Below are 21,141 nucleotides of genomic sequence, written 5' to 3'. Positions count from 1 at the left end.
GACGGACCAGCAAGGTTTTGATTCTAGATCTGCCCTTTACTAGCTCTATGATCTCAGGAAGGTTACCTAACTCCTCCAAATCTTAGTGTTCCTACAGGTAAAATGAAGATAATAATACAAACTTATAAAGTGCTCACAGTTAAAAAGTGCTTTAGAATAGTGTCTGGCATACAAACAGTATTTACTGTTAGCAGAATTCGTATTGTTGATATTTTTACTGTTTAATACAAATAGCCACGCCACACTGAAACACTTTGCATGCTCTCTGTGTGTGCCTTTGTACATATTAATTTCTCTATCTGGGCCATTTCCCTGAAACACAATCTCCCTCAGCTCTGGTGTCATCACCTCTAGGTAATTCTTCCTGAGCATCCCATTCCCACTCCATAGCTTGATGTAGAGACGACTTTATGTACACCCGTAGTGCCCTGTGCTGGCCTCTGTATTAGCCTCCTATTGCTGCTGTAACAAATTAGTACAAACATAGTCACTTAAAACAACACAGTTATTATATTACATTTTTGGAGGTTAGAAGTCCAAAACGGATCTCACTGGACTAAAGTTGTCAGGGCTGGATCCTTCTGGAGGCTGTAGTGGAGAATTCATTTTCTTGCTTTTTTCAGCTTCTAGAGGCCACCTGCATTCCTTGGCTCATGTCTCCATCCTCCATTTGCAAAGTCAGTAGCATAGCATCTTCCAATCTCCCTCCAGCCTCTCTTTCTCTCTCACCCTCCTGCCTGCCTTCATCTTAAAAGGACCCTAGTGATTACACTGAGCCCACCAGAATAACCCAGGGTACTCTCCTCATTTCAGAGTCTTTAACTTAATCATATCTACACAATCTGTTTTGCAATGTAAGTAAACATATTCATAGATTTGGGTGATTAGGATGTGGCTGTCTTGTGGGGGGGGGCATTATTCAGGCTACCACAGACTCTCACAGAATTTACCTCACTGTACTGTATTAATTTGTATATTTGTATGTCTCTTTCTCCAGTGACATGTGGGCTGACTGAAGGCAATACTACCAGTGTAGCTTACTGATCTTTATATCACAATGCTTAGCTCATAGCCTGGTGTGTAGTAAGACCTCAATAAGGCTTTAACAGCTTTGTCGAGGTACAATTGATATACAGAGAACTGCACATAGTTAATGTGTACAATTTTACTAGTTTGTCAATATTTACTGGCTACATAAGAGACTAGATGATGCTTGAATAGAGTTTTTGAAGAACGAGTAGGAATTTCCCAGGCAGATAAGGGAAGAAGACATTCCTGACAGAGAGGTGGTAAACAACATGAGTTGGAAGAATCATTAGTCCTGGCTGAGTCAGTATTGCTGGAGCATGACGTGTTCTGAGGGATGAAGCTGGGAGTAGTGGTGTCAGATCAGGGACAGAATTTGGATTTACCCTGAAGGCTGGTGATTCCCAGACCTGGCTGATCACAATTACCTGGATAGTCTTTTTTAAATATTTAGAAAATTTTCGGGCCCCACTTCACACATTCTTATTCATTAGGTCTGAGTAGGGCTCTAATCTGGGTTTTTTAAAAGCTCCTTGTGATGGTGGTCTGCTTTAGGGATCCCTTTCTGGAGGTGACAAAGGAGTCACTGAGAATTAGGCTGGGCAATTTGGGCACCTTGCATCAGAGGACGAGCACTCTGGAGAACAGGTTTGAAGGAGATGAGACTGGAGGAAGGGACCTAAGGGAATCTGTTACAAAAGCTGAGGCAGGAGATAATGAAGGCCTGAATTCCAACACTGGCACTGAAGATGGACAGTATGACTTATTTAGATGTCTGGTACTTAGGTATTTAAATGTCTAGTATGACTTCCAGACTTTTGCCTTGAGTGTGACATGTGGCATCCAAAAGAAGAACCAATTTAGATACATCTAAATAATAGGAATAATGAGATAACTTTTGATGTACTGAGTTTGAGATTGCCCATGGGCTGCCCACAAGAGTACGTCCAATTCGCCAGTTGAATAAATGGGACTGTAGCTCAAAGGGTAATTGCCAAGGGAGGGAGTAGAGATGATGAATATAGGATAACGTTTTTAGCGGCTTAGATGAGAAGGGAAGGCCGAGTTTATGTGATAACAGAGAGATGTAGGGTCAAGCAGGGTATAGTTTTGTTTTGTTCTAATTTTAAGGATAGTGCATCAGTTAGGGTTCCACCAGTCAAACAGAACCAGTAGGCGATATATATATGTATATACACTTTTGAAAAGAAATTGGCTCGCATGCCTGTAGGGGTTGAATAGTCAAGTCTGAAGTCCATAGGGCAGGCTGTTGTAAATGGCAGTCTGGAAACTCAGGCAGGAGCTGAAGCTGCAGTCTACAGATGGAATTTCTTCTCCTTCATGTCCTCAGGGAAACCACAGTTCGGTTCTCAAGGTCTTTTAAGCTGATTGGATTAGGCTCATCCAGATAACCCAGGATAATCTCCTTTACATACAGTCAGCTGGTTGTAGTTGATAATCACATCTACAGAATGCCTTCACAACAACACCTAGACTCATGTTTGATTGAATAACTGGGTGCCCCAGCCTAGTCAAGTTGACACATAAAACTGACCATCACAGACAGAAAGTGGTTTCATCACCTGAACAGGGTAAGAGAAATGGGGCCAAAAGAGTGAGAGAAGCTGGACCTACTAAAGAGATAAAGGTGAGAGAATTGATGAAGAAAGATCCATTCATTCAACCAAGTTTGTGAGCATCATCCCAGAGGAGACAAGCAAAGGTGGGATCAAGAGCTCAGGTAGGGGGTTGTCTTAAAGATCAACAAGCCTTTATCCTCTGAGCCAGGAAGAAAAATCAAGATAGCTTTAGACATGGCTATGTTTGGGGTACGGTAAGAGAAAGATGAGGGAGCTCCTATGTTGTCAGTGAAGAAGGGTCATTACCAAGAGGGGAGGGCAGGGAGATGGGTTCTGGGCGAGCAGTGGATATTTAAAATCAGAGTTTCCTTGAACTGGGGGATATGGAAGAGGTGTGTGTTCTGTATATTAGGGAGAAAGTAAGGATTTACAGCTATGTTTTTAAAATTTCAAATTTACAAAGAAAGACTGCCACAGACACAAATGACCATGAAATAGACAGAACCTTGTCCATCTCATTAGCACTTCAAAAAATACAGGTTAAAATAATTTCACGGTATTGTCATATAGACAGAGTAAAAGCATGGTGTCTCATGTTACTAGGACTTTGGACAAAAATTCAGATACAAAGTGATCCTTTGTTGTTGTAATCATGAAAATGGAAAATGATATATTCACACAATGAGTCAGTGGTTTTCTAATATTTTGGCAGTGGAATTCTTTTTCTCTCACAAAATCTTAACACAGAAATCAAATATATAAAACAGTAAAAGCAGAATTGTAGTGGTTAAGGGTACAAAGGAGAACGCAGGGCCCTCCCATAAAGGCCTCCTTCCCAGGCTCCTAGAAGTACCTCATAAGACACTTCCTAGAGACAGTTTGGAATCCACTGTTGTAAATAAATAAATATGTGTTGATGTGTGCAATTGTTTACCATACATTAAGGTGTTTTCTAAAGCAGTTTAGAAAACGCTATGTACAATGTGATTACATGCAAAAATATACCTCCACATATAGAGAAAAAGGTCTGGAAGGATCTAAATGAAGGTGTTAACAAAGATTATCTTTTCAGCAGTAGGATGGATCTTTTCTTCTTCTATGAGCTTATTTGTACTTTCTGAAGGAAAGAAATACATGTTGCTATTGTAATGAGAAAAAATTATTTTTAACGTTACGTGTGTATCAAACTCTTAGGATGTGTGTGTGTGTGTGTGTGCGCATACACCAGCATATTCGGAGACATACATTTTTTGGCCCATCCAGCTATCGTCTTTCAGCTCTAATCTCATGCGTCTATACTTTGCTCTGTGATGCGGGGCTGGGATTCTGCAAAACCACATGGTCTTTGCCGGCTGCTGGTTATACCCATATGGACCACTAGAAGGAGATTGGAAGGCAGGAGGAGGAGAGAAGTTCCCGTTTGTTTTCTTATTCCTGGTAGTGTTGCCAGGCAACAGCTCTTCATCCTAGGTAATGACAGTTGCTTCTAGTCCCTGACTCATTTTTACACACTGGTAGAACTAACTGACCCCTCTAAGGTACTAACAGCACCTGAATGATGTTCTTTTGTCAAAGATCTGAGTCCCAGTTCTGCAGATCACTTCCTCCAACAATCTAAATTCTAGTCTTCTCCTTGTCTCCCCAGCTCCAGGGCTTGTAACTGCTTTCAGCAGTTATCTCTGTGTTACCTCAGTGTTGCATGTGTGCTTTTAAGTTCTTAAACATCTATTTAACCAGTTCATTATATTAAATTCTCTCTGGTGAAATACTTAGTATGAGTCTGTTTTACTAACATGATTCTTAAACAAGAAGTGGTCCTAAGAAACAGCCCCTCAAAATGGGATTCTGAGGTTGCTCTGAGCTTATCCTTAGCTTTGAACACCATAGTGATCTCTTTAGCAAGGGGAAATGGGATTTGAGTATCCATGATACCCTGTGGCATCATACTTAATCACCTGTGGTTGATTGTGATGAAATGCCTTCTGTGGCCCTAAGAGGGACCAGATGACCGTTATGATAGCAATGATGCTTCTACAGGAAATGACAAGCTCAGATCATTAACTCTTAGCTCAAGTCACAGAGAATCAGAGAATTTCTCTAGTGGCTCTAAAAGAATCACCTGTTTCTTAAAGCTGCAGGGCTGACCTTGACCCAGAATTTAATTTTGTGGGTTACAGAATTTCAACCAGAATTTAATTCATAGATTTGAAAATCTTGTATGTGAAAGTTAGGGCACTGAGTGGTAAGAAGAACTCTGAGACTTGGAATAGGAACCCTCTAGTTTGACTTAGGAAAAGCTGAGAATCTTGGAGTTGCTTGCCTTCTTGTGTCTGAGGGAACTTGTGTTAAGACCCCATAATATCCTCAAGACCCACTCCAACTACTTCTCATAACCTCTAGAGCTAACCCAGTTCAGATCTCAGTTTGCTCCAAGGGGGCAAGTACAAAGTCTGACATGGAAGGAGATGGTTTACTCCAAAATAATTGCAAAATGTTGCTAATTGACAGAAATGGAAATAATAGTGGATTTTAAGTTATTAGACTAAAAGAGGAAGGAATATAAAACACTGGATTAGACCAAATGTATTGATAATGGGTCATTATTACAGTTACTAAAGATCTTAGTTAGGGACTTCCCCTGTGGTCCAATGGTTAAGACTGCACACTTCCACTGCAGGGGGTGCGGGTTCGATCCCTGGTCGTGGACCTAGGATCCCGCATGCCGCGTGGTGCAACCAGAAAAATAAAAAAGATCTTACAGTTAGAAGTGTGTCTAATGGTCTTCTTGGTTGCTTGAAACTTGAACTCAACTATAGCCTATACTCATTGAAGGTAAAATACCAGATTTTTCCTGGCACAATGTGGAAGGAGGAGTCAAAGACTCAGAGAGATTGGAATGATGGGGTGCATATATAATCTGACTTGCACACGCACCCACCCCCAACTGTGTCCTTTGAGAGGTCACTCACCCCACTGAGGCATTGAGAAAGGCATTAATGATGGACTACTTTTGTGTCCTCACAAATTTCTGTGATGGCTGTCTTCTGTAGGCTATGGTGATGGTAGAAGATACTGCCATTGAAATCGGCTCCATGATTTCAGTGAAAACGATGGGATCCCAGAACGACAAAGGCCAAGTGGCAACAATTAACTACAAGAGACGAGGTTAGTGCATTTACTATAATGGGCAATAGAGACAAAATGTTAACCAAATATTTTGACTAGCAGGAATCTTCAGTAGTAGCTAATTGATTGTGGTGCCTGTAGGAATTGAATAGATAGCAGCCTATTAAAATATTACTTCATTTAAATAGCAGGGACCAGAAACCTAATCTGAGCACCAAAATGGAGAGGAGACATGACTCCTTACTCAATTTCCAGACTTAAACAAGTTCAGCAGCACAAAATCTCTTGATGAACAAGGAAGCTGGTACAAAGATGCTCATCAGTGTCATTTACAGGAACAAAACTTTAGAAACATATAAGTATCCATGTTATTTATTGCTGGTTAGTCAACATATTCACGACTTAATCATTTTATTACTTTTATTACTTACAGTTCTGTGGGTCAGGAGCTTGGACAGAGCTCAGAAGGGATGGCTTGTCTCTCTTCCACATAGTGTTGGCTGGGAGGGCTCTACTGGGTCTAGAGGACCTACAATGGCCTCACTCACAAGTCTGGCACTCCCATTGGGATGGCTCAAATGACTGAGGGTGAACTGGGATGGCTGGGTCTCTCTTTTTCCGTGGCATTACCCTGGCTCACACATATGTGTGGGGCCTTGATTCTCCTCTGTGTGGTTTCTCTCTCCACATGGCATCTATCCTCTAGGACCCATCTCCCCATGTAGACTCCCTCTCCAATAGGATAACCTGGACTTCTTTATGCAGCAGATGGATCCACCCTGAGCAAAAGCAGATGCTGTACGGCCTCTTAGAGTCTGAACTCAGAAGTCCCCAAATGCCACTTCCATCAAACTTTATTGGTCAAAACAAGTCAGAAAGGCAGAATAGATTCAAAAAATGGGGAAACAAACACGAGCTCTTGTTGGAAAAAGCGGTAAAGACGTATTGCAAAGAGGTGTGGACACAGAGAGACCCAATTCAGTCACTGGGTCCATTTTCAATAACCTATTACAGGCTAACAAGAAACGTATCTCTTAAAAAATTAAGGTACATCCATACAATGAAAAACAGAGTAGGCAAACTTGCTGTAACAAACAGACCCCCAAATATATAATGGTTCAAGCACAATAGATGTTTATTCTCACCCACATTGTGTTCAATACATGATTATTCAAAAATTCAGGCTCCTTCCATCCTTTGACTTTGAATTCCCCTAGGGCCTTGTCATCATCTACATCTAGCTGTAAGAAAAGATAACATAAAGGATACACACCTGCCTCTTAAAAGCATTGGCCCAGGAATAGCACACATCACATGCATTCCTATTCTTTTGGCTACACGTAACTGCAAAGGATCCTGGAAATGTAGTCTAGCTGCATGCCCAAGGAGAAGAAAATGGATTTTGATGAACAGCTAGAAGACTCTGCCACAATCATTTTTTAAAGATAGGCAATGGCACAGGGAAATGCTCACATTATATTAAATGAATGGAAGGCATTACAAAACTTTGTATGACTCCAAGTTGGGGAAGGGGCAAAGAGAAATGTATATCTGGAGTGAAAATGGTACCAAGATTTTTATTTCTGGTTGGTGAGAGTACAAAAGTTTTATCTTCTATTCTTTTCATTTTCAGAATTGTATTCAGTGAACACAAATGACCTCCATAACATGATAAATAATTTTTTTAATGTTAAAATATCTAAATTATAAACTCAAAGCACTCTTTTAGCATCATTGCTGATGATCAATCTGTCAACTCCTAGAAGCTCGTAGAAATGTAAAGAAAAAATGCCCATTGATGATAGCATTACTTTTGCCACTCTGTTTTCTGAAGTATTTAGGGACCAGCATACAATTTTAATACAGAAAATTCCTAATTTAGAAAAGCCATGTCTAAGTGCATTGTTGAAACTGAACATCTTCGCCCATAAAGTGAACGTAAAACATGATGAGGAGGAACCAGAGCCAGCCCCCCAAAGCCACTTTCCTCCAATCACTCACGTGATCGGTTCCGGCCAATGGTGTCCCGGCCGTTGGTTCTATAGAGGACAACTATGGATTCCAGGATTGTTACAGAAAAGTGCTTTCCACCATCAAGATTAAAACAGCAGGAGCACATCTTCCCTCAGCTTGGGTCACCCTCACCCTAACAAGCTCTGGCACTCAGAGTGGGAGCTTACATCCTGCCATGTTCCCAGAACCAGTTTCTCAATCAGGTGGGAAGTGGGAGCTGAGATCTCTCAGCAGTGAGCCCCTGGCATGGTGGGAGCAAGAAGGTGGAGGGGAGAGCTGGGTTCTAGGCCTGGGCAGGGGTCCCCATGTGGCATGATCACATTAAGACCCAGGATTCTGAGGGAGATATAGTGGTGGGGTGTCAGATTAGGATGATGGGAGAAATGCTAGGGACTCCTAAGATGGGGAAGAGATGTTTTTCCCATTCACTTTCCCCTTCATAGACGTAGTGATCTTGAATACTTTAGTTCCTCTCCATCTCAAGTCCTCTGTCATCCCAGTTCCTTCACTGTCCTCAGCTCCAGTAACCTTCACATTCACTTCACTTCAGTCACATGCTCTCAAATCATATCCCAAATCTTGCCATCATCCAGAATTACTCCATATCTGATATCATAAATTCAGACATTTTTCTTTCTGATGATAGCGTCCTATCTTTTCAACTTTCTTACTCAAGTTATTTCTTATAAATCTGATCTTAAACCTTACTGGATCACCAGTCCTTAACCTCTTACTGTCTTCACATCAGTACCCTTCTTTGTATACAGCTTAGATTCTCCCAGTCCATTGCACGCCAACGTTATCAATCCCCTGTCCCCGTTACTTCCATCACTTTTGCCTAGCCAAAGTCCAACCCTTTATTAATTCCACTCTCTGAATTTTCTGTAATTATGGGGAAAAAAACTGAAGTCCTCAGACAAGAACTCTCTCAACTTACTAATGTCAAACCTACAAATTTACCTGTGCCTCCACCATCCTATCTTCCATTCCTCCAGTTACAATGCGTAAGGCGATCCTCCCCTCACCTGAGGTGAATCCCTTCACTGCCTGTCTCCATCCAGTAAAAGCTTTTTCAGAAAAAGGATCATGTATGCTTGTTAACTGCTGCCTCCAGGACCTAGCAGAGTATCTGGCACATAACAAGTGCACAGTATTTATCAAATGAATAGCTTTGGTGAGTTTTGGAAAAGATAGGGACAGAGAAAGGGAATAAAAGAGTTATTCTTCCTATCCTATTTTACTGTTTTTGGTCAGAAGAGAGAAGAGTATTTTGAGAAGGAGAGCAGAATTTTTCTCATACATAAAGGACAGAGGTTGATCAAGAATTGACAGTATTTGAACTGTTAATAATTCTTACATTTCAGAAGTCACCTGAGTGGGTGAAAGTCATTTCCATGCACGTATTAGCTGTGTATAATTTATTTTCCTGAGAAAAATTCTTCCTTTAGAATAAATTTCCAAATAAATTCCTTTAGAATAAATTTCTGTCATCTAGAATAATTTTATGTACAAATCCCCTTCATCCTTTAATTCCTAGTTCCGCTGCCCCTTGTTCACCTCCCTCAAAATCTGGAACTTATCTCTTCCATCTCTGAACTCCCATCTCACTTTCTCTCTACCTCTTTTATGATACTGACTGCCCACAGTCTGCCTTGTTCTTGAGACATTTTTACCGAGTTCTGTAAGCACTTTCATGCAGGGATGTATATCCTCCCTCCTGCTGGCACATGGGTGCTCAGTAAATACTTGTTGAATAAATACTGAATGAATTAAGTAATGAATAAGAAAAGTCTTTCAATAAGAACCAAATACTAGCCCGGCATCAAGAATTTCTTAATTCAAGAAACACAGTCGTTCTAGAAGTCACAGGAACACATTTGAAAGGCTAGGCATACATAGGCATAATGTGTTAATAGCCCACACGATAGTCTCCAAAAATTTTCCTTGATTCTAAAAGGCGTCCTGTCACAGGTTTTAATTTAAAAAGCATGCTTCTACCTGACTATACTTTTTGAAAATGTTGGCATTTTTAGGGCTGTTACAAAAACATTTTCTTTCAAAATGTAATTTGCACGCAAAAGCCTTAAGGAGACAGCCTCTGACTTGTACTCCAGAACTTTCAGAAGATATAAGACTAACATGTTTCATTTGAATTCCTGAAGTGAATTTTGGTTTGGATTTTGATCTGAATGTATAGGTATAAATCCCAGTTTAAGATCTGGAGTATATAAGAATTATAATTTTCTTGGGTCAAATGCTGAATTTCACTTTATGGAAATGTGTAAAGATAACCCCTTACAAGAATCTTATAATTATCTAAAGATACATGAAGTGATGATTGAAGAAAATGAAGAGTTTAGAGAAAAAAAGATAAGAAATGAGTTCCCAAAACACAGAAGTAAAAAGAGAGTGGAATTAAAGCACCCATTATTGAGAAATCAGACTCTTATAGAGCAACCTTTCAAACTCCATTCAATATATATTTTATTATAACATTTAGCTTCACAATAGAGTATAACTTAATAGCTTTAAGTGTAATTATTCCCCACGGACCTTTACACAGACACCTTAACAGCATTTGCTGAGGAAATCCACAGTCCGCAGTTATGGCTTGCTCAATACCCACCTCTCCACCAGGGGGCAGCAAGAGGCTGTACCCAGATTACTCTCTAATGGCTCCTGGTTTAGTTAGAAGCCAAGCAGAGCCTAATCTACATTCCAGCTCGCCAGTGGAATCCCAGCTTCACAACCTCAGACAGAATGGAGACAAATCGACTTATCCCTGGCAGAAGAGATGCAAATTATCAAAGAAACGTCTTACAGCAAAGTAGATGCACATGATGTCAAGGCTTTGCCCCTAACTTGGAAGCAAGTCATGTGACCTGAAGGCATAGTTTTGGCCAGGAGCGGCTTAACCTAAATTTATTTTCAAGGCGCAGAGTCACTTGAACCTGGGAATGGCAAGACTTAAAAAAAAAAAAAAGTTGATAATCAGATAATTGGATATATTTTTTCTACATTAAAGACTCAATGCCCAAGAACTGACCTTGGAGAAAGTGAAATCATTATTCCTGCTCTTTGACAGCCTTGAGGCAAAATTTCCAAGTCAAATTTATAAGGTGTATAGGGATTTGGTTGCTTGTTTTGCTTTCTTCTCTCTTGCCAGTTACCTCCTGAGATCCGGGCATGGATCAGTAAAATCGCTCTGCCGTGGCTGCCAGCAAGTCTGTGCCTGACTCGGCGCCTTGCTGAAAAGGTACCAGGGCCTCTAGTGGAACATAACACCCTAGTACTAAGCCAGGGGACAGAGCCAAGCCACATTTCAGTGTCTGCCGCTGAACAAGCTCTGAGCAGGGGCCATCTTTTCTGCCCAAGAAGTTGTTACTGGACTCTTTCAAGTGTTTGCTTTTGCGACTAAACTGGTCAAGAAAATGTTTTTGAAAATTAGGGTTCACTCAGAAAGGAGATAGTCTGTCTACACCTGACATTTTCAAGAGACACATCATCTGTGCACCCAGGTACACTCACAAAAACACACATACAGAGATGCACACTTGCCAAGAAACAAAAAGTTCTCAGGAGAATCATGGTCCTGAAAGCTTTCTCTCTTTTACACCAGTATTTACTGCTATCTCTTCTCATAAAATCTACTATAAGAGATGCTGGCATAGCAAGAATTTTACCTCAGGAATATATAAGAAAACATGATCAGGGCAGTAAGCAGATGTATTCAAATAGTGACAAGGTACTCAAGTGTGATAAAGCCAGTACATGGAGTCACATCTAACTCAGGTCAACTCTAGAATAAAAACGAAGGATATTAAAATTGGCATGGAAAATCTCCCCCCATGAGCATGTAGGCATCACAAGAACAGGAATGTTTAGTTCCTTGTTCTAACAAGAAGCTATTCAGTTCCTCATTCTGAGCTAAATGCCTAGAACAGTTCAGATGCTCAGTTAATATATCAAATGAAAAAAGTGCTTAAGAAAGTTACCGCATCAGAGACCAACATCTCTTAGTAAGTCCATTTCAGATAATCTTTCACCCCCTCCAGCATGAAAGCAGATCATGATTTCTTCAGTTGAACACTAGCTGATGTAGTTGTCTTGAGTCAAGGGGCCATGTTGTATGCATCTTTAACAACAGTCATATCCAGAGAGGCAAGCTGTTTACCCCATCGGCACAGATGCTGACTGAATAAATGAAGATTCCCATCTCACACTCTCTCTGGGGTAGTGTTGCCAGATTGAGCAAATAAAAATAGAGGATGCACAGTTAAATTTAAATTTCAGATAAGTGAATTTAGCATAGGACAAAGACTTATACTAAAAAAAATTCACTAACTAAAATTCAAAGTTAACTGGGTGTCCTGTATTTTATCTGGTAATCCTAATCTGCAGCATATACTACAGCATTTTGCTCTTCCTGAGCAAAATAGTGGGAGAATTGTCTAACTTTTTAATTGTTGGACTTCCCTGGTGGTGCAGTGGTTAAGCATCCGCCTGCCAATGCAGGGGACACGGGTTCGAGCCCTGGTCCGGGAAGATCCCATATGCCCGTGTGGTTCCCACATGCGGAGCAACCAAGCCCATGTGCCACGACTACTGAGCCTGTGCTCTGAAGCCTGCGAGCCACAACTGCTGAGCCCATGTGCCACAACTACTAAAGCCCATGCGCCTAGAGCCCATGCTCTGCAACAAGAGAAGCCACTGCACTGAGAAGCCCACACAATGCAACAAAGAGTAGCCTGCACTCGCCACAACTAGAGAAAGCCCTCATGCAGCAACAAAGACCCAACGTGGCCAAAAATAAATTAATTAATTAATTAAATTCTATTAAATTAATTAATTAATTGTGACCTTTCTCTCGGGTGACACAGATTGTATCTTTTTTTTAACACATTTATTAGAGTATAATTGCTTTACAATGGTGTGTTAGTTTCTGCTTTATAACAAAGTGAATCAGCTATACATACACATATATCCCCATATCTCCTCCCTTTTGCATCTCCCTCCCACCCTCCCTATCCCACCCCTCTAGGTGGTCACAAAGCACTGAGCTGATCTGCCTGTGCTATGCGGCTGCTTCCCACTAGCTATCTATTTTACATTTGGTAGTGTATATATGTCAACGCTACTCTCTCACTTCGTCCCAGCTTGCCCTTCCCCCTCCCTGTGTCCTCAAGTCCATTCTCTACATCTGCATCTTTATTCCAGTCCTGCCTGTAGGTTCTTCAGAACCTTTTTTTTTTTTAATTTTATTGTGACCATCAGTTGAAGGTCAATTGGAGGCTCCTCTCATTTAAATCTTTATTTGCTCTTGCTAAAATAAATATTTTTATGGGGGAAAGAAGTCCTTTAAGAAGACCTTCTGGGGACTTCTCTGGTGGCACAGTGGACAGGACTCTGCACTGCCAATGCAGGGGTTCGGGGTTCAATCCCTGGTCAGGGAACTAGATCCCACATGCATGCCTCAACTAAGAGTTCTCATGCCACAACTAAGGAGCCCTGGAGCCGCAACTAAGGAGCCTACATGCTGCAGCTAAGGACCTGGCGAGCCACAACTAAGGAGCCCACCTGCTGCAACCAAGACCCAGCACAACCAAAATAAATTAATTAATTAATTTTTTAAAAAGACGACTTTCTGTCTTCAATCATAAAATCAGATTTAAGAATAAAGAAAAAAATAAGATGCAAATATAATTCTGACAGAATAACAATTATTCTCCAAAATAAGCCCCCAAACTGAAATTAAGATGCCTAGGATACATTTATAGTTAGCACAAATACTAAAGGAATAAACAATAATTTTCAATTGATCAGCTAGCATTTTGTGAACGCTTGTGGCTTTAAGAATGAATAAATAGAAATGTTAACAGGAGGTGGGAAAACATCACAGAAGCACTGACTTTTTAAAAAAAGGAGCAGTCACATGTAGAGAAGCAGTCACAAGAGCCTCTACAACTAAAGGAAATGAGAGTTGCGCGGAGGGCAGAGTTAGTAATACACAGCAAAACAGGGCTAAAATATTTCCTCTTTTTATTTTTGAATTTTATTTTATTTATTTTTTTATACAGCAGGTTCTTATTAGTTATCCATTTTATACATATTAGTGTATATATGTATACACTATATACACGTATAGATTCCATATATATGTGTTAGCATACAGTATTTATTTTTCTCTTTCTGACTTACTTCACTCTGTATGACAGTCTCTACGTCCATCCACCTCACTACAATTAACTCAATTTTGTTTCTTGTTATGGCTGAGTAATATTCCATTGTATATATGTGCCACATCTTTATCCATTCCTCTGTCGATGGACACTTAGGTTGCTTCCACATCCTGGCTATTGTAAATAGAGTTGCAATAAGCATTGTGGTACATGACTCTTTTTTCTTTTTTTAACTTCTTTATTGGAGTATAATTGCTTTACAATGGTGTGTTAGTTTTTGCTTTATAACAAAGTGAATCACCTATACATATACATTATCACCATATCTCCTCCCTCTTGCATCTCCCTCCCACCCGCCCTATCACACCCCTCTAGGTGGTCACAAAGCACTGAGTTGATCTCCCTGTGCTATGCGGCTGCTTCCCACTAGCTATTTATTTTACATTTGGTAGTATATATAAGTCCATGCCACTCTCTCACTTCGTCCCCGCCCATGTCCTCAAGTCCATTCTCTGTGTCTGCATCTTTATTCTTGTCCTGCCCCTAGGTTCTTCAGAACCACTTTCTTTAAAAATTTTTTTAGATTCCATATATATGTATTAGCATACGGTCTTTGTTTTTCTCTTTCTGACTAACTTCACTCTGTATGACAGACTCTAGGTTCATCCACCTCACTACAAATAACTCAATTTCGTTTCTTTTTATGGCTGAGTAATATTCCATTGTATATATGTGCCACATCTTCTTTATCCATTCCTCTGTCAATGGACACTTAGGTTGCTTGCATGTCCTGGCTATTGTAAAAAGCACAGCAATGAACATTGGGGTGCATGTGTCTTTTTGAATTATGGTTTTCTCAGGGTATATGCCCAGTAGTGGGATTGCTGTGTCGTATGGTAGTTCTATTTTTAGTTTTATAAGGAACCTCCATAGTGGCTGTATCAATTTACATTCCCACCAACAGTGCAAGATGGTTCCATTTTCTCCACACCCTCTCCAGCATTTATTGTTTGTAGATTTTTTGATGATGGCCATTCTGACCAGTGTGAGGTGATACCTCATTGTAGTTTTGATTTGCATTTCTCTAATTATTAGTGATGTTGAGCATCTTTTCATGTGCCTCTTGGCCATCTGCATGTCTTCTTTGGAGAAATGTCTATTTAGGTCTTCCACCCATTTTTCAGTTGGATTTTTTGTTTTCTTGATATTGAGCTGCATGAGCTGCTTGTAAATTTTGGAGATTAATCCTTTGTCAGTTGCTTCATTTGCAAATATTTTCTCCCATTCTGAGGGTTGTCTTTTCGTCTTATTTATGGTTTCCTTTGCTGTGCAAAAGGTTTTAAGTTTCATTAGGTCCTATTTGTTTATTTTTGTTTTTATTTCCATTTCTCTAGGAGGTGGGTCAAAAAGGATCTTGCTTTATGTCATAGAATGTTCTGCCTATGTTTTCCTCTAAGAGTTTGATAGTGTCTGGCCTTACAGTTAGGTCTTTAATCAATTTTGAGTTTATTTTTGTGTATGGTGTTAGGGAGTGTTCTAATTTCATTCTTTTACATGTAGCTGTCCAGTTTTCCCAGCACCACTTATTGAAGAGGCTGTCTTTTTTCCATTGTATATTCTTTCCTCCTTTATCAACAATAAAGTGACCATATGTGCGTGACTTTATCTCTGGGCTTTCTATCCTGTTCCATTGATCTATATTTCTGTTTTTGTGCGAGTACTATACTGTCTTGATTACTGCAGCTTTGTAATATAGTCTGAAGTCAGGGAGCCTGATCCCTCCAGCTCCATTTTTCTTTCTCAAGATTGCTTTAGCTATGTGGGGTCTTTTGTGTTTCCATACAAATTGTGAAATTTTTTGTTCTAGTTCTGTGAAAAATGCCATTGGTAGTTTGATAGGGATTGCACTGAATCTGTAGATTGCTTTGGGTAGTATAGACATTTTCACAATGTTGATTCTTACAATCCAAGAACATGGTAAATCTCTCCATCTGTTTGTATCATCTTTAATTTCTTTCATGAGTGTCTTATAGTTTTCTGTTTACAGGTCTTTTGTCTCCTTAGGTAGGTTTATTCCTAGGTATTTTATTCTTTTTGTTGCAGTGGTAAATGGGAGTGTTTCCTTAATTTCCCTTGCAGATTTTTCATCATTAGTGTATAGGAATGCAAGAGATTTCTGTGCATTAATTTTGTATCCTGCTACTTTACCAAGTTCATTGATTAGCTCTAGTAGTTTTCTGGTAGCACCTTTAGGATTCTCTATGTGTAGTATCATGTCATCTGCAAACAGTGACAGCTTTACTTCTTCTTTTCTGATTTGGATTCCTTTTATTTCTTTTACTTCTCTGATTGTTGTGGCTAAAACTTCCAAAACTATGTTGAATAATAGTGGTGAGAGTGGACAACCTTGTCTTGTTCCTGATCTTAGAGGAAATGGTTTCAGTTTTTCACCATTGAGAGTGATGTTGGCTGTGGTTTGTCATATATGGCCTTTATCATGTTGAGGTTAGTTTCCTCTATGCCTACTTTCTGGAGAGTTTTTATCATAAATGGGTGTTGAATTTTGTCGAAAGCTTTTTCTGCATCTATTGAGATGATCATATGGTGTTTTTCCTTCAGTTTGTTAATATGGTGTATCACATTGATTGATTTGTGTATATTGAAGAATCCTTGCATTTCTGGGATAAACCCCACCTGACCAGGGTATATGATTCTTTTAATGTGCTGTTGTATTCTGTTTGCTAGTATTTTGTTGAGGATTTTTGCATCTATATTCATCAGAGATGTTGGTCTGTAGTTTTCTTTTTTGTGACATCTTTGTCTGGTTTTGGTATCAGGGTGATGGTGGCCTCGTAGAATGAGTTTGGAAATGTCCTCCCTCTGCTATATTTTGGAAGAGTTTGAGAAGGATAGGTGTTAGCTCTTCTCTAAGTGTTTGATGGAATTTGCCTGTGAAGCCATCTGGTCCTGGGCTTTTGTTTGTTGGAAGATTTTTAATCACAGTTTCAATTTCAGTGCTTGTGATTGGTCTGTTTATATTTTCTGTTTCTTCCTGGTTCAGTCTCAGAAGGTTGTGCTTTTCTAAGAATTTGTCCATTTCTCCAGGTTGTCCATTTTATTGGCATAGAGTTGCTTGTAGTAATCTCTCATGATCCTTTGTATTTCTGCAGTGTCAGTTGTTACTTCTCCTTTTTCATTTCTATTGATTTGAGTCTTCTCCCTTTTTTCTTGATGAGTCTGGCTAATGGTTTATCAATTTTGTTTATCTTCTCAAAGAACCAGATTTTAGTTTTATTGATCTTTGCTATCATTTCCTTCATTTCTTTTTCATTTATTTCTGGTCTGATCTTTATGATTTCTTTCCTTCTGAAAACTTTGGGGGTTTTTTGTTCTTCTTTCTCTAATTGCTTTAAGTGTAAGGTTAGGTTATTTATTTGAGCTATTTCTTGTTTCTTGAGGTAGGATTGTATTGCTATAAACTTCCCTCTTAGAACAGCTTTTGCTGCATCCCACAGGTTTTAGGTCGTCGTGTTTTCATTGTCATTTGTTTCTAGGTATTTTTTGATTTCCTCTTTGATTTCTTCATTGATCTCTTGATTATTAAGTAGTGTATTGTTTAGCCTTCATGTGTTTGCATTTTTTACAGTTTTTTTCCTGTAATTGATATCTAGTCTCATAGCATTGTGGTCAGAAAAGATACTTGATATGATTTCAATTTTCTTAAGTTTATCATAGCTTGATTTGTGACCCAAGATATGATCTATCCTGGAGAATGTTCCATGAGCACTTGAGAAGAAAGTGTATTCTGTTGTTTTTGGATGGAATGTCCTATAAATATCAAGTCCATTTTGTTTAATGTATCATTTAAAGCTTGTGTTTCCTTATTTATTTTCATTTTGGATGATCTGTCCATTGGTGAAAGTGGGGTGTTAAAGTCCACTGGTATGATTGTGTTACTGTCAATTTCCCCTTTTATGGCTGTTAGCATTTTCCTTATGTATTGAGGTACTCCTATGTTGGGTGCATAAATATTTACAATTGTTATATCTTCTTCTTGTACTGATCCTTTGATCATTATGTAGTGTTCTTTGTCTCTTGTAATAGTCTTTATCCTAAAGTCTGTTTTGTCTGATATGAGAATTGCTACTCCAGCTTTCTTTTTATTTCCATTTGCATGGAATATCTTTTTGCATCCCCTCACTATCAGTCTGTATGTGTCCCTACGTCTGAAGCGTGTCTCTTGTAGACAGCATTTATGCAGGTCTTGTTTTTGTATCCATTCAACCAGTCTTTGTCGTTTGGTGGGAGCATTTAATACATTTACATTTAAGGTAATTATCAATATGTATGTTCCTATTACCATTTTCTTAATTGTTTTGTGTTCGTTATTGTAGGTCTTTTCCTTCTCTTGTGTTTCCTATGCAGAGAAGTTCCTTTAGCATTTGTTATAAAGCTGGTTTGGTCGTGCTGAATTCTCTTAGCTTTTGCTTGTCTGTAAAAGATTTAATTTCTCCATCGAATCTGAATGAGATCCTTGCTGGGTAGAGTAATCTTGGTTGTAGATTTTTCCCTTTCATCAGTTTAAATATGTCCTGCCAGTCCCTTCTGGCTTGCAGAGTTTCTGCTGAAAGATCAGCTCTTAACTTTATGGGGATTCCCTTGCATGTTATTTGTTGCTTTTCCGTTGCTGCTTTTAATATTTGTTCTTTGTATTTAATTTTTGATAGTTTGATTAATATGTGTCTTGGCATGTTTCTCCTTGGATTTATCCTGTATGGGACTCTCTGTGCTTCCTAGACTTGATTGACTATTTCCTTTCCCATATTAGGGAAGTTTTTAACTATAATTTGTTCAAATGTTTTCTCAGTCCCTTTCTTTTCCTCTTCTTCTTCTGGGACCCCTATAATTCAAATGTTGGTGCATTTAATGTTGTCCCAGAGGTCTCTAAGACTGTCCTCAATTCTTTTCATTCTTTTTTCTTTATTCTGCTCTGCTGTAGTTATTTCCACTATTTTGTCTTCCAGGTCACTTATCCGTTTTTCTCCCTCAGTTATTCTGCTATTGATTCCTTCTAGAGAATTTTTAATTTCATTTATTGTGTTGTTCCTCATTGTTTATTTGCTCTTTAGTTCTTCTAGGTCCTTGTTAAATGTTTCTTATATTTTCTCCATTCTATTTACAAGTTTTTGGATCATATTTACTATCATTACTCTGAATTCTTTTTCAGGTAGACTGCCATTTTCCTCTTCATTTGTTTGGTCTGGTGGGTTTTTACCTTGCTCCTTCATCTGCTGTGATTTTCTCTGTCTTCTCATTTTGCTTTACTTACTGTGTTTGGGGTCTCCTTTTCACAGGTTCATAGTTCCTGTTGTTTTTGGTGTCTACCCCCAGAGGCTAAGGTTGGTTCAGTGGGTTGTGTAGACTTCCTGGTGGAGGGGCCTAGTGCCTGTGTTCTGGTGGATGAGGCTGGATCTTGTCTTTCTGGTACACAGGACTGCATCCAGTGGTGTGTTTGGGAGTGTCTGTGACTTTATTATGATTTTAGGCAGCCTCTCTGCTAATGGGTGGGGTTGTGTTCCTGTCTTGCTAGTTGTTTGGCATAGGGTGTCCAGCACTGTAGCTTGCTGGTTGTTGAGTGGAGCTGGGTCTTAGCAGTGTGATGGAGATCTCTGCGAGAGCTTTTGCCATTTGATATTACGTGGAGCTGGGCGGTCTCTGGTGGGCCAATGTCCTGAACTCTGCTCTCCCACCTCAGAAGCACAGGCCTGACACCCGGCTGGAGCACTAAGACCATGTCAGCCACACGGCCAGGTACATGGGGAGTTTCTTGCCTTTGGGGAAGTCTGCGGTCTTCTGCCAGCGTTCAGTAGGTGTTCTGTAGGAGTTGTTCCACATGTAGATGTATTTCTGGTGTATTTGTGGGAGGAAGGTGATCTCCACATCTTACTCCTGTGCCATCTTGAAGGTCTCCCCAGATTGTATCTTTTTTACTTTGATGTACAAATGCCACTGTAGTATGATGATGACAATGGGTTCCATTTAATTCCTTTAGGTGTGCCATCGAAAATTCCAGTATTTGGAAATGTCCTCTGAACTCAGAGTTTTGAACACCACTAGTATAGAGTCTCTGGTATCAGCCTTGCTTTATCTGAATGAAGGGTCTGCCCTATAATATTCTTTATCCCCTATACTTTGGAAGATAATTTCTGGGCAGATACCTTAGTTGAGAAGGTTGAAACTAGGCTTAGGAGGTCCTGTGTTTCCTGAGTGATTTCCAGCGAATTATCAACCTCCTGATCATGAAGTGGTGATAAAACCCAATTCTGGGAGTTGGGCAGGAATTCATAATGCAAGAGTGTGGGGGGAAAGTATTGAATTAAGTAATGCTAATATGTACTCATTTTTCCCAACATGAATATGGCTTAGAAAAAGTGATCCCCTGACTTCTGTCCACAAACATCATGTATTAGTCCTGGACCAGAGCCAGTCTTTCCTGAGAACCCATACCTAGCTGTAAGCTAAACAAGTGATCAGTTCCTGGTTATAGTCTCTGAGGGACCTGGTCCACCTTTACCCAGAGCTCAGCCCTTGTACTTCATGGCTCAGCTCAGCCAGAAAGCTCAGTGGATAACCCTGGGTGACTTGGGTGGCAGTGGGGGTGGAGGTGGAGGAGTTGCAGGGGGCAGAGGAATTTAGCTGGTAATCAAGGAAGGAATACATAGGAATAAACTCTTTTCCATAAGAAAATTTTTGTTCAGCTAACCTCAAAGCTTAGTTTTAGAATTTCATAAAGAAAATGTTCCTTTGTCACTTGTAAGCATTATTTTTATTGAACTATACTATAAATGAGTACCATTGAATAAAAGGAGACCAATTAAATGAATAAAAATAAAACTCTTATCTTCCTAGAAACCTCCATTATATTATATGGCATTTAAGACTTTTCACAAATTAACACCAATCTATCTTTCCAACCTCATTTCTTGCCACTTCTTTCTAGAACTGTCATACTCTACCCCAGGGTTGGGTCTTCGTTGCTGAGCTCGGGCTTTCTCTATTTGCGGCAAGCAGGGGCTGCTCTTAGTTGCAGTGCGTGGGCTTCTCATGGCGGTGGCTTCTCTTGTTGTGGAGCACGGGCTTTAGGTGCATGGGCTTCAGTAGTTGTGGCTCATGGGCTCAGTAGTTGTGGCGCATGGGCTCAGTAGTTGTGGCTCACG

General features: G+C 39.7%; 1 protein-coding gene across 4 annotated transcripts in view; it reads left to right on the top strand.

The window, feature by feature from the left end:
* Positions 1-21,141, top strand: part of BOC (BOC cell adhesion associated, oncogene regulated) — a 263,978-nt gene that overhangs the window by 806 nt on the left and 242,031 nt on the right. For all 4 annotated transcript variants that reach the window (XR_007477587.1, XM_049710306.1, XM_049710305.1 and 1 more), the window contains exon 2: positions 5,657-5,771. The gene's annotated coding sequence lies outside the window, so the exon portion shown is untranslated. The remainder of the gene's footprint in view (positions 1-5,656; positions 5,772-21,141) is intronic.

This window comes from Orcinus orca, chromosome 5 (assembly GCF_937001465.1).
Source record: "Orcinus orca chromosome 5, mOrcOrc1.1, whole genome shotgun sequence".
Taxonomy (NCBI): Eukaryota; Metazoa; Chordata; class Mammalia; order Artiodactyla; family Delphinidae; genus Orcinus; species Orcinus orca.
The sequence above is the reverse complement of the archived record's forward strand: the minus strand, read 5'-3'. Positions and strand labels throughout refer to the sequence as shown.